This window comes from Bufo gargarizans, chromosome 1 (assembly GCF_014858855.1).
Source record: "Bufo gargarizans isolate SCDJY-AF-19 chromosome 1, ASM1485885v1, whole genome shotgun sequence".
Classification (NCBI taxonomy): Eukaryota; Metazoa; Chordata; class Amphibia; order Anura; family Bufonidae; genus Bufo; species Bufo gargarizans.
Genome location: NC_058080.1, coordinates 116,041,906 through 116,055,841, shown reverse-complemented (window position 1 = coordinate 116,055,841; position 13,936 = coordinate 116,041,906).

Below are 13,936 nucleotides of genomic sequence, written 5' to 3'. Positions count from 1 at the left end.
GACATGTTGATGAAATTTAGGTAGCACTGACTTTAGGTTAGAGTGATTAAAGTCACCCTCTACAATAAATGCATCCTCAGGGTGTGCAGATTGTTGTTTGCTGATGACTGCATGGAGTTCGTTCATACCAAACTTGGCATTAGCTTCTGGTGGGATATATGCAGCTGTTATTCTAGTGGAGCTGAACTCCTTCGGCAGATAGAACGGTCTACACTTAACCATGAGATACTCTAGGTCAGCTGAGCAGTGTTTTCCAACAATGACAGAGTTTGTACACCAAGCGTTATTAACATAAATGCACAGTCTTCCAGCTCGATAGCATTGTCAGATATTCCACTGTGTAGCCATGTGTCCGTGAGTATCATGACATTACAATCTGTAAGTGTCGTGTTGTCAGTGATCCAAAGTTGCAACTCATCCATTTTGTTCACCAGGGACCACATTAGCAAGGAAAATGCTGGGTAAAGAAAGCCGGTGTGGTGTTAGCCTTAGCTTAGCTGCTAGCCCATCGCATTTCCCCCATCTTTGTTTCCGGTCCCTGCAACGTTTTCGAGCAGTTCCAGTCGGCTGAGTAGCCTGCAAAGTGTTGGGTGTTCTTCTTATTTCAGGGATGAGTCGAAGGTTGCTGATAAAACAGTATGAGTTGTGTTATCCTATATCCAAAAGCTCTTGTCAAGTGTAAGATGTAAAAGCAAAGCTGTTCTGAAAGAACAGAACCGAAATGAACAGAAATAACACTGCTAACTTGCAAAATCTGAGGAGATGCTGGGCCTCTCGTGGTGCGCGCTGCCATCTTTGCCAAGTATCTCTGAGATAGTGACTTAGATCTTGTCTTCTGAGGAGAGAGCACATGTAGCTCCTCTCTCTTCCTCAGCTTCTGGCAGTGACAATAATGGTTTAATAGCTGTGATAAATGCCTCTTAGTATGCATGGATTTAACTTGTCTGGATGATTACATGATCAGAGTCATAAGGTTTTGAAGCTGAACTTGAAGCAATCTGCTAAACTCATTGCCAGCTTAAAGGAGTTGTTCCTATATTTGGTGTGATATGTGTTAAACACATAGTAACATAGTACATAAGGCTGAAAAAATAAATTTGTTCATCCAGTTCGGCCTGTTATCCTGCAAGTTGATCCAGAGGAAGGCAAAAAAAAACAAAAAAAAAACCTGTGAGGTAGAAGCCAATTTTCCCCAATTTAGGGGAATAAAAAATTCCTTCCTGACTCCATTCAGGCAATCAGACTAACTCCCTGGATCAACGACCCCTCTCTAGTAGCTATAACCTGTAATATTATTATGCTCCATGAATACGTCCAGGCCCCTCTTGAATTCCTTTATTGTACTCACTATCACCACCTCCTCAGGCAGAGAGTTCCATAGTCTCACTGCTCTTACCATAAATAATCTTTTTCTATGTTTGTGTACAAACCTTCTTTCCTCCAGAAGCAGAGGATGTCCCCTTGTCACAGTCACAGTCCTGGGGATAAATAGATGATGGGATAGATCTCTGTACTGACCCCTGATATATTTATACATAGTAATTAGATCTCCCCTCAGTCGTCTTTTTTCTAAAGTGAATAACCCTAATTTTGATAATCTTTCAGGGTACTGTATTTGCCCCATTCCAGTTATTACTTTAGTTGCCCTCCTCTGGACCCTCTCCAGCGCTGCTATGTCTGCCTTGTTTACAGGAGCCCAGAACTGTACAGAGTACTCCATGTGTGGTCTGGCCACAGGTTGCCTGTAATTGTGTCACTTAGGCTGAGTACATACCTGTGTTACTGCATTGTTTGACCGCTTGGATTTGACCATTGTCCGTCTTCTGACCTGCCTACTGCCTGCTCCCTTAGTATTGTCACTACCTCCTGGATTTGACCTTGGCTTGTTATCTGATTAGTCTCCTGCCTTTCCCTTTGTACTGATGCGACCTCACGGACTGACCTCAGCTAGTTGACCCCCCATTGCCTTCACCACTAGGGGGTACCTCCTCCTTTGTTCACCTCCCTGTCCCACCATCCGGATTCGGCACGCGTTGCCGTTTTCTGCCTCAGCTGTTTGTTTCCTTCTCTGTCTTTGTCCTCTCCGCTCTGCACTTACATAGGTCAGGGACCGCCGCCCAGTTGTGCCCCGTCGCCTAGGGCGGGTAGTGCAAGTAGGCAGGGACAGAGTTGGGGGTGGCAGTCAGGGGGCGCACTTCCTCTCTACTTTTCCCCAGTGTGACAATCAGTACATCAATCTACTGAGCTGAGTGCTGCTGGTCAAGCAAGCTCAGTTACTTTTCCCATATCCAGGTCATAGCATAAAGATTCTCTATTCACTGCAGAACAGCTAAAAGTAGTAATTTTCTGCAGGAAAGAGAAACATTGTATTAGCGCCTCACATGGAAAAATGAATTTTTATTAGCTGCTCAGCAGTGTACTATGCGGAGACCTGACTGTGAGGAGAGTACAGCATACAAATTTATGTTCTATAAAATTAATATGACATATAATGGTGGAATAACCACTTTAAAACCCTGGGATGTTACTTCTTAGTTTTTTTTGCATTTACATTTTTTACTCCGCGTTTTCCCAGAGCCATAACTTTTTTCTTTTTCCTTTCACATAGCCGGATGAGAGCTTTATTTTGCAGGACAAGTTGTACTTTCTAATGGCACAATGCTACTTGAACAACGCGTCCATTCTGTATCGCTCTTCTCTAGCTACACTTTTGGCCTGGGACAGCTCATAGAGTCCCATGGCTTTCAGTATCACTCCTATGCTGGCGACACACAAATCTACCTCTCTGGTCCAGACATCACCACCTTACTATCAAGAATCCCACAATGTCTATCTTCTTTATCATCCTTCTTCGCCTTTCACTTTCTAACACTTAACATTGATAAGACAGAATTCATAATCTTTCCCCCATCTTGCTCAACCCCGCAACAGACCTATCTATCATGATCAATGGCTGCACACTCTCCCTGGTCAACCAAGTCTGCTGCCTTGGAGTCTGCCCTCTCCTTCAGACCGCACATCCAAGCCCTTTCCACCACCTGTCGCCTCCAACTCAAAAACATCTCCTGCATCCGTGCTTTCCTTAACTTTGAATCTGCAAAAATGTTTGTACATGCCCTCATCATCTCCCGCCTAGACTACTGCAACACTCTCCTCTCTGGCCTTCCATCTAGCACTCTCGCACCCCTCCAATCTATCCTCAACTCTGCTGCCTGACTAATCCACCTCTTACCCTACTACTCCTCTGCCTCGCCCCTCTGCCAATCCCTTCACTGGCTCCCAATTGCCCAGCGAATTCACTTCAAAGTACTAACAAATACATATAAGGCCATCCATAACCTGTCCCCGCCCTACATCTCTGAGATACTTTCCCGATACATCCCCACACGCACTCTCCAATCCTCACAAGACCTCCTTCTCTCATCTCCTCTTATCACCTCTTCCCACAATCGACTTCAAGATTTCTCCCGTGCATCCTCCATACTCTGGAACTCGCTACCCCAACATATCAGACTCTCACCTACAGTGGAATCCTTTAAAAGAAACCTGAAAACCCACCTCTTCAGACAAGCCTACAACCAGTGACCCTGCTGCCTCCATACTGCCATGACCAACTTCACCCGCACCTACTGTGTCCTTCTCCCATACCACAGGGCCGTCTTTAATATTGATTGGACCCTGGGCAAAAGTTTACTTGGGCCCCCTGGATCCCGCCTTCCCACACCTTAGCAGGCAATCACAGCCTCCACCACAACACACACACACACACACACAAAATCCACACACCTGGTAGAGTACAGTGATATAAATACTTCCAGTTCTGAAGACTCCAGCGGCTCAGGATCAGTGCTCTGGGCAGCTAGGCTCAGGCTGGAAGTGGGCACCACTCTGCAGGAAGGAGACCAGGGCTCGGCTCACCCTAGTGTTACAGTGCACCCCAGCACCCCACCGTATGCAGTATAGCACCCTATAGTATACAGCAACCACACAGTATGCAGTATAGCACCCCACACTATACAGTATAGTACCCCACACTATACAGTACCCCACAGTATATAGTAGAGCAGTATAGCAGCCCACAGTATACAGCACCTCACAGTATACAGTAGAGCAGTATAGCACCTCACTGTATACAGCACCCCAAACTATACACGATACAGCCCCCCCACACTATGCAGTACAGCAGTATAGCTCTCCACATTATACAGCACCCACAGTATACAGCCCCCCACAGTATACAGTACAGCAGTATCACATTCCAGCCCCCCCCACAGTATACAGGCCCACACAGTATACAGGCCCCAACACAGTATACAGATCCCCCCACACAGTATACAGCCCCCCCCCACACAGTATACAGCCCCCCACACAGTATACAGCCCCCCCACAGTATACAGCCCCCCACTATACAGCCCCCACAGTATACAGGCCCCACCACAGTATACAGCTCCCCAGAGTATACAGGCCCCCCACAGTATACAGGCCCCCCACAGAATACAGGCCTCCCACATCATACAGGCCCCCCACAGTATACAGGCCCCCCACAGTATACAGCCCCACACAGTATACAGCCCCACACAGTATACAGCCCCACACAGTATACAGGCCCCCACAGTATACAGCCCCCCACAGTATACAGCCCCCACAGTATACAGCCCCCCACAGTATACAGCCCCCCACAGTATACAACCCCCCACTATAGAGTAGTTTACAGTATATTAGCATTAGCATAACAGCCCCTGTCACCTTTTCCTGATGTAATCTTCACAACTTCTCCTGCAACACTCCTGGTAGGACCTGTGATGATCTCATAGCCATGTGACCAGTAATATTGCTAGGTTACTGGTCACATGGTGATGATGTCATTAAGGTCCTAGATCACAGCTCTCACAGACACAGTACGCTGGCTGGAGTGCCGGCAGGCATGGCATGGCAACACCCTCTGTGTAGCTGACAGCCTGACACCCGGGGCAGTGGCTAGCAGCTGCCTTGCCCCCCCCAGGAGCAACTGGGCCCGGGGCAGATGCCCCTTTTGCCCCTTGGTAAAGATGGCCCTGCCATAACATGTGGATTGTAAGCCCTCACGGGCAAGGCCCTCTCTCCTTCTGTACAAGTTTGTAACCATCTTGTTTCTGATTAGTGCAAGTGTCTGTATTATTTAAGTATACCTCTTCTTATATGTACAGCGCTATGGAATGAATGTTGCTTTAATAATAAATAATAATAATAATAATATTGCATACAATGTAGTGGAAAGCTGGAAATAAATTCCAAATAGGGGTTGAATTGGAAAAAGATGCAACTCTGTCTTAATTTTATGGGCTTTGTTTTTACAGCATTACATATGTGGAAAAACTGACCTGTTACCTTCATTCTCTGGGTTAGTATAATTACATTAATAGCATATTTATATTGTTTAAAAAAAAAAAAAATTCTATAATTTTTTTCTTGGTATCACCAGTGGATCAGCGTGCTTCACGTTGGAGAAGGCTCCTATCCCAGTCCCCCCCTCTTTTTTTATTTTTTTATTTTATTTAACGTAACAAGGTACATCATTGGTGGGGGTTTCACAAGGTTGATGCCCATGAATTTTAACCGGGCTTTGCCATTATGCTCGGTGTGCACGTGTTTGGACAGCGGGGTGTCCCTCTTGTGTGTGACATCCCCTACGTGCTCACCGATCCTCCTGTGAAATTCTTGTATGGTCTTGCCAAAGTATTCCAGACCACATTCACAGAGGATGCAATATATCACACCTCTGGATTTGCAATTGATAAAATGTGGAATGGAATACGTCTTGCCCGTGACCGAGCTGGTGAAGGTTTTGGTGGTCAAGATATGTTTGCAGGCAACGCACCTGCCACATTTGTGACTGCCCACCACAGTGGACCACAGCCATGTCGAATGTGTACTGATAAGTGAGAAGTGACTGCGGACCAATTTATCACATAAGTTGGTACCACGTCTGTACGTGATCTGTGGCCTATATCCTATGATGTCCTGAAGGTCGGGGTCCATCTTTAGAATCCCCCAGTGATATTCGAGGATCTTCCTGACCTGACTCGAACCTCTGTCGAACGTGGTGATTACACGGGACAGTTTGGTTGTGGCGATGTTCCGCTGTTTCATAATTAGGAGGGTGGGTCTCTGTCGTGCAAGAGCCGCCTTGTAGGCGGATCTTAAGATATAGTCAGGTTACCCCCTTTGTAGAAATCTAGCCCTTAGGTCGGCTGCCTGGACCACAAAATCTTTCTTGTCTGAGCAGTTCCTGCGCAGACGGAGATACTGCCCTCTTGGTATCCCTCTCCTGAGTGGGAGAGGGTGACTGCTCTCCCATCTCAAGAGAGAGTTTGTTGCATTGGATTTCCTGTGGATGGAGGTGTCCAGTTCACCCTTAGCGTTCTTGGTAACTTTGATGTCCAAGAATGGTAGGCTAGTTGGGTGTGCCTCGTATGTGAACCTCATGCCTATCTCATTTTGATTCAGTCGGGTCACGAACGACTCGAACTGAGAGGGGCTGCCATTCCAGGTGATGAAGATATCATCTATATAGCGCGCCCACAGCCCAATTCTAGATAAATCATCCGGATTCCTCTCCCCGAATACCCGGGTCTCCTCCCACCAGCCCAGGAATAGATTAGCATACAACGGGGCACATGGACTCCCCATCGTGGTACCCCTGAGCTGGTGGTAGATTTTATTATCAAAGGAGAAGAAATTCCTGTTGAGAGTGAACTCCAGAATCCGTATGATGAACCGGCTGTGGGAGCGGTATTGACACCCCCTGGATTTCAGGAAAAATTCAACCGCCGTCAATCCTAGCAGGTGTGGTATAGACGAATATAAGGCCTCTACGTCAATGCTTGATAGCAAACAGGCTCAAGGCATAGACCCTCCAATTGTTTGAGGAGGTCCGTAGTATCCCTGAGATGGGAAGGTAACGTAGTGACGAACAGTGCTAGGATGCGATCAATGTAGATCCCCAGATTTTGATTCAAATTGTCTACCCCCAATACTATTGGTCTCCCTCTCAAGGGGGATGTCCCCTTATGAACCTTGGGGAGACAATAGAATGTGGATCTACGGGAGAATTGAGGTAATAGAAACACATACAGCGAGATGACTTTAGAGCCTTTGGCCTCATCAAGGATGGATTTTAGTTTGTGTTTATATACGTCCGTGGGGTCCCTTTCCAAGATCTCGTAGGTCTCTGTGTCAGATAGGAAATTCCTACACATGTCCCTATATTGCACAGAGTCCATGACCACAATGTTTCCCCCTTTATCAGCAGGTTTAATGATGATTTGGGGGTCATTGGTGAGGGAGGAAATGGCGGTGGTCGTGGACTCTGCACAATTGGAGTGGTGCGATGAGATCTGAAGATTTTCCAAATCATTGGTAACAATATTTAGGAAGATGTCTACGCAGGAGACTTCACTAGAACTGGGTGGCATCTTATTACTTTTACATTTGAGGTCTGTAAAAGGGCCACAGGAATGCCCAGCTCAAGGCATTGGCGTCTCTCAATATATTTAAAATGCTTGTGCCACCTTAGTTTCCGGATGAATAGGTTCAGGTCTTTAACAGCAGTGAACCTATCAAACTTAGGGCTAGGCACAAAGGAAAGTCCCAGTTCGAGGGCTATAGTCTCGTCTTGGGAAAGAGGACGTGAGGACAGATTTATTACCTTTGGGTCCTGTGGTAGAGTTGGAGGTAGTGTTGTGCGACTGCGCAGTGAGTAGTCCAGAGTCTGATTTACTTTCCTCTGATCCTTCAGAACAATAACCCCCAAAAACAGTTCTTGTCTATTGAGCTTCCGCCTTCACATGGTCAGTATTTGATCAGTAATCCATCAGTATTGCTGAGGCCAAAAAAAACAAAAAAACGAAACAGGAGTGGATCCAAAACAGAGATGACACGTGAATGGAATATTTGCATGTCTTCTGTGTTTAGTACCCACTCCTGCTTTTGACTACCAAATCATAAGCCAATTGTGATGTAAAATAGGGACCATGTCATACAGGCCATATAGCCACTACATAGACAGGATCCATTGTGTGTCTCATTTGTCCTTCCATTGTGGAAGCACTCATCTCTATAGTCATCTGTATCGCCGTCCTCAGGACAGCAATACAGATGGCTGTGCTGACGTCATCGCGCCGCCTGAGCCGTATAGCGCGGGACACAGGCTGGAAGAGGCCTGCATCGCATCGCTGACATGGAGGTAAGTATGTGTTGTTGTTTTTTTATTTATACAATACTTTTACTGGCACATGGGGGGGCTGTTATTAATACTGGCACATGGGGGGCTGTTATCAATACTGGCACATGTGGGCTGTTATCAATGCTGGCACATGTGGGCTGTTATCAATACTGGCACATGGGGAGCTGTTATTAATACTGGCACATGGGGGGGCTGTTATTAATACTGGCACATGGGGGGCTGTTATCAATACTGGCACATGTGGGCTTTTATCAATACTGGCACATGGGGGGTTGTTATCAATATTGAAACATGGGGAGCCGTTTTTAATACTGGCACATGGGTGGGCTGTTATTAATACTGGCACATGGGGGGCTGTTATTAATACTGGCACATGGGAGGCTGTTATCAATACTGGCACATGGGAGGCTGTTATCAATACTGGCACATGGGGGACTGTTATCAATACTGGCACATGGGGGGAGGCTGTTATCAATACTGGCACATGGGGGAGGCTGTTATCAATACTGGCACATGGGGGGCTGTTATCACTGGCACATGGGTGGGGGGCTGTTATCACTGGCACATGGGGGAGCGGTTATCACTGGCACATGGGGGGCTGTTATCATGGCACATTATTGGGGGCACTATAGGGGCATCTACTGAGGTCACAAAGAAGGGGTATTTTATATGGGGCGCTCTGTACAGTACAATTTTATACTGGGACACATTATAGTGGGTACTATGGGGAAGAGGGGGAGAGGAGTACTGTGGGGTCATCTACGGGGGGCACTAAGAAGGGGTATTTTATACTTGCAAATTATGGAGGACACTGAGGGCATCTACTGGGGCATTTTATACTGGTACATTATGGGGGCACTAGTAGGAAGGAGGGTGTGGAGCACTATGGGGGCATTTACTGGGGGCACTATATAGGGGTATTTTATACTGGCACATTATGGGGTCATTAGCTCACCTGGGGGCATTACAAGGGGGTATTTTTTGCACTGTCACATTATAAGGAGAATTATTACTACTGGGGGGGCATTATGGTGGGCTTTATTACTCCTCTATGGTATGACCCCCTAATAGCAGCACCAGCCTCTCCATGCTCTGCTATCCCTATGCCCGTTCTCCAAATCCTTATTATGAAATCTTTCTCATTAGGATAAAACACAACATCAGCTCCGCCGAGCCCCTGGCCAAAGTGTTGAAGTGGCGTCCGAGATCCCCAAGGGCCAAGCCAAGTAATTGTAAGTTTTCATGTGAAATATGTATGTTATACACATATAGCCTACACTGTGCCCCACAATATACAGTATACCTCTACACTGTGCCACACAATATACAGTATACCGCTACACTGTGCCACACAATATACAGTATACCGCTACACTGTGTAGTCTGTTCTATAAGCACCATCGTTTTGTGGCAGCGGACAGAAAATAATCTGGAAGTGCCCCTCCCGAGACCAGGCTCTGGTTCCGCCACTGCTCTGATGTCACACTGCTGGCCAGGCAGGAAAGCTTGTCCAAAGCAAACTACAACAGTTGCAGCCACAGATCGAGTTTGGCTGCCCAGTAGTCTTCAATGTGGCATGGCGTGGTGCACTCCAAGTATGCCACAACCTGCTGGTTCAGGTTCTGCTCTATGTCTACCTGCTGCTGCTGGTGAGTACTTCAGTAGGCGGATGAAGAAAACTGCTCATCAGTGACTCTAAACTTAAGTTGCTGCTGATGGAGCTGGTACTGCTCCTGCCCCCCCAGTAGCCATGGCAGTGGAACGTGAGCGCAGAGGAACCCACCGGTTAGACCTGCGTGAGGATGGGTGATGGCGCACATAGCCAGCGGCCAACTGACTACATAAGATGTCTGTATAGTAGTTCCGTTTTTCCTCCCTTTCAGCGAATGAAGAAAAGTTCCCCATTTAGGACCGGTAGCAAGGGTCTAACATGGTGGAGAGTCAGTAGTCATCCCTCTGCCAAATGGTGATGAGTCGTCTGTCACTAGGCAAGCAACTGAGCATGCATTAGGCCATTTGCGAAAGTGACTCGGAGGGACTCCCTCCCTCCATCTCCACTGCATACTTCACGGTGTGTCTGGCTCATCTGCCTTGTCTTCCTCATAGCCCTGTAGCTCCTTCTGCTGCTCCTGCTCTTCTTCTCCTGTCACCTGTGTAGAAAAAACTGCCATTTCTCTACGCATTGCTTGTGCTCGAATTTCCTCCTCCTCTAGTTCAGCCCCCACCACGTATCATGTGGCCGTGATACGTAGTTGCCATGTCTCCTGTGCCGTGTCCAGCCAGATTTAGCAGCATTTGTTCCAGGACATGAATCAGTGGAATGACGTTGTTCATCCGGTAGTCCTGGTAACTGACAAATAAAGGAACCTCCTCAAAGGGCCCCAGCAAACGGCATGTGTCACTCATGAGCTGCCACTGGCTAACATCGAAGTTACACAGGGTAGTACGTCTGTCTGCCTGTATCATCAATAAATAGTTTATGGCCTTTGTCTGTTCATATAAATCGGTCCAACATATGGAGGATGGAATTCCAATGGGTGGAAACGTCGCATACCAGCCTATGTTTGGGGACGCCATTCTGATACAGCGCCAACACCGTGTTCTTCCCATTGTCGGTCATTATGGTTCTGTTTTTGAGTTGTTGAAGAGAAAGCCAGGATTTGATTTATTGACGAAGGACGCAGAACAGTTCCTCCCCTGTATGACTCCATTCTCCCAGGCAAACTAGTTGCAAAACAGTGTGACCCCACCATGCCCTGCACATGTGGTATGCTGGAGGAGCACTGTGAATTGTCCCTGCAGTGGAGGCTGAGGACATGGTGGAGGATGAGAAGGCAGAGGCGGACATTGTTGCACGGCTTGAGATTGTGGAGGCAGAAGTGTCGTCACCTGGCCAAGTTGCTGGCGTGGCTGGGCAGGAACCACATTTGCCCAGTGGGCCATAAAGGACATATATTGTCCTTGACCGTAGTTATAGCTTCACATGTCAGCACTGCTGTACACTTTGGCAGACACCGACAGGATCAATGACTGGCCTACCTTCTGTTCTACATATGTATGCAGGGCTGGTATTGCCCTTTTCGCAAAAAAATGATGGCTTGGGACTCTCCACTAGTGTTGATTGCAAATATTCTAATACCAAATTTTTATCGTGAATATTGGAATTTCGAGAATTTGCGAATATCTAGAATATAGTTCTATATCTTCGTTATCACAAATATTCCAGATTTTTTTCATCAGTACCCATGATCCCTCACTGCTTCTTGCTTGTGGGCCAATGAGAAGACTGCAATATCTTTGATTTTACTAGTAGTGTTGATCGCAAATTTTTGTATCGCAAATTTTTATTGTGAATTTTCGCAAATGAAGAAAATAATGACTGAAGATCATTCATTCTCGAATTCGAATAATATATGGCAAATATTGGCCCAAATATTAGTGAAATATCTCAAATTTGAATATTGCCCCTGCCGCTCATCACTTCTCTCCACCTCAGCTCTGCACAAGCCATCAGTTCTCTGAAAGGTGTAGAGTAGAGATGGCCTTGTGGCAATGTCTGCGGGCGCCATATTCTTTTGCATTGCGCCAAACGTTGACCCATGACACAGACATCAGGTGGGACAGAACAGCCAATTGAGACATTTCAGCACATGAAAAACACCCCCACTCTATAACAGAGGTTGCATTTTGGAGCAGGGACAGGCTGTTAGGAACTTGGGGACACCAAACGCTAGCTAATAGGGCCACAAAAGTCCTTTTAAGGACTAGCAATGTTGTGCTATTGATAGGTGTGATACACAGAGGGATGTGATATACTTATAATATACTTTCTAACATAGAAAGTATATTATAGTGCATTTGTATGATTCCAGAAAATACTGATTGAGGGTTATGATCTATCAGCTTCCACAAAATAGTGATTGAGGTTTTCCATATACCTCCGTCCACCAAATTACTGCTTGAGGGTGATATTCCTGCTTCAACTAACAACTGATTGAGGCCTGCCATATATCAGCTTCCACAAAATAGTGATCAAAGTTTTCCATATACCTGCGTCCACAAAATACAGATTGCGGGTTTTGATATGCCTGCTTTAACTAACAACTGATTGAGACCTGCCATATATCAGCTTCCACAAAATAGGGATTGAGGTTTTCCATATACCTACGTCCACAAAATTACTGCTTGAGGGTGATTATACCTGCTTCAACTAACAACTGATTGAGGCCCACAAAATAGTGATTGAGGTTTTCCATATACCTGCGTCCACAAAATTACTGATTGAGGGTGATATACCCTCTTCGACTAACAACTGATTGAGGCCTGCCATATATCAGCTTCCACAAAATAGTGATTGAGGTTTTCAATATACCTGCTGTAGTAGCCCAGAGGGGAGAATTGTGGATGGTCGGTACGTCTCACTGAGAATGTATGCCTCAGTGATATAATTCCCGGGAATAACTATACCAGTAACATTAGGTTGCTGGGAGGTTTTCATTAAAGTGGATTTTGGGTCCGAGTTTTAGGAGTGACCAGAGAGATTGGTTGGGACAGGTCACTCCCATACTCCATCCAGGGTTTTCCTACGGTGTGGTTAAAATGGCTATGGGAATGTCAGCTGGGGAGATCAAGTGTGCACAGGCTAACTGAAAACTGAACAAGCTAAGAGGGAGGAATTGGTCTCTGAAAGACCCCAGAGAGTGGTGAGATCATATTGTTTTGTTACCAGGTTTAGACTGAACACAAAATGTGGGACTTTATGTTATGCAATATGTGTGGGCTGAAGAAAGCTTAAAGCTAAAGTTTGGACATGTTTACTTTTGTTTGCTGAAATAAACACTGACTGTGGTGAAGACTAAACTGACATGTGTGTATGTGTGCACAGTGACGGGGTTTAAACCCCCACACTGCGTCCACAAAATTACTTCTTGAGGGTGATATACCTGCTTCAACTAGCAACTGATTGAGGCCTGCCATATATCAGCTTCCACAAAATAGTGATTTAGGTTTTTCATATACCTGTGTCCACAAAATACAGATTGCTGGTTTTGATATACCTGTTTCAACTAACAACTAATTGCGACCTGCCATATACTAGCTTCCACAAAATAGTGATTGAGGTTTTCCATATACCTGCGTCTACAAAATTACTGCTTGAGGGTGATATACCTGCTTCAACTAACAACTGATTGAGGCCTGCCATATATCAGCTTCCACAAAATAGTGATTGAGGTTTTCCATATACCCTCGTCCACAAAATTACTGCTTGAGGGTGAGATACCTGCCTCAACTAACAACTGATTAAGGCCTGCCATATATCAGCTTCCACAAAATAGTGATCAAAGTTTTCCATATACCTGCGTCCACAAAATACAGATTGCTGGTTTTGATATACCTGCTTCAACTAACAACTAATTGAGACCTGCCATATACTAGCTTCCACAAAATAGTGATTGAGTTTTTCCATATACCGTACCTACGTCCACAAAATATAGATTGCATGTTTTTACATACCTGCTTCCACTAACAACTGATTGAGGCCTGCCATATATCAGCTTCCACAAAATAGTGATTGAGGTTTTCCATATTCCTGCGTCTACAAAATTGCTGATGGAGGGTGATATACCTGTTTAAAATAACAACTGATTAAGGCCTGCAATATACCTGCTTCCACAAATACTTCTCTTCTCTAGGTACTTTGGCACAGGGTCA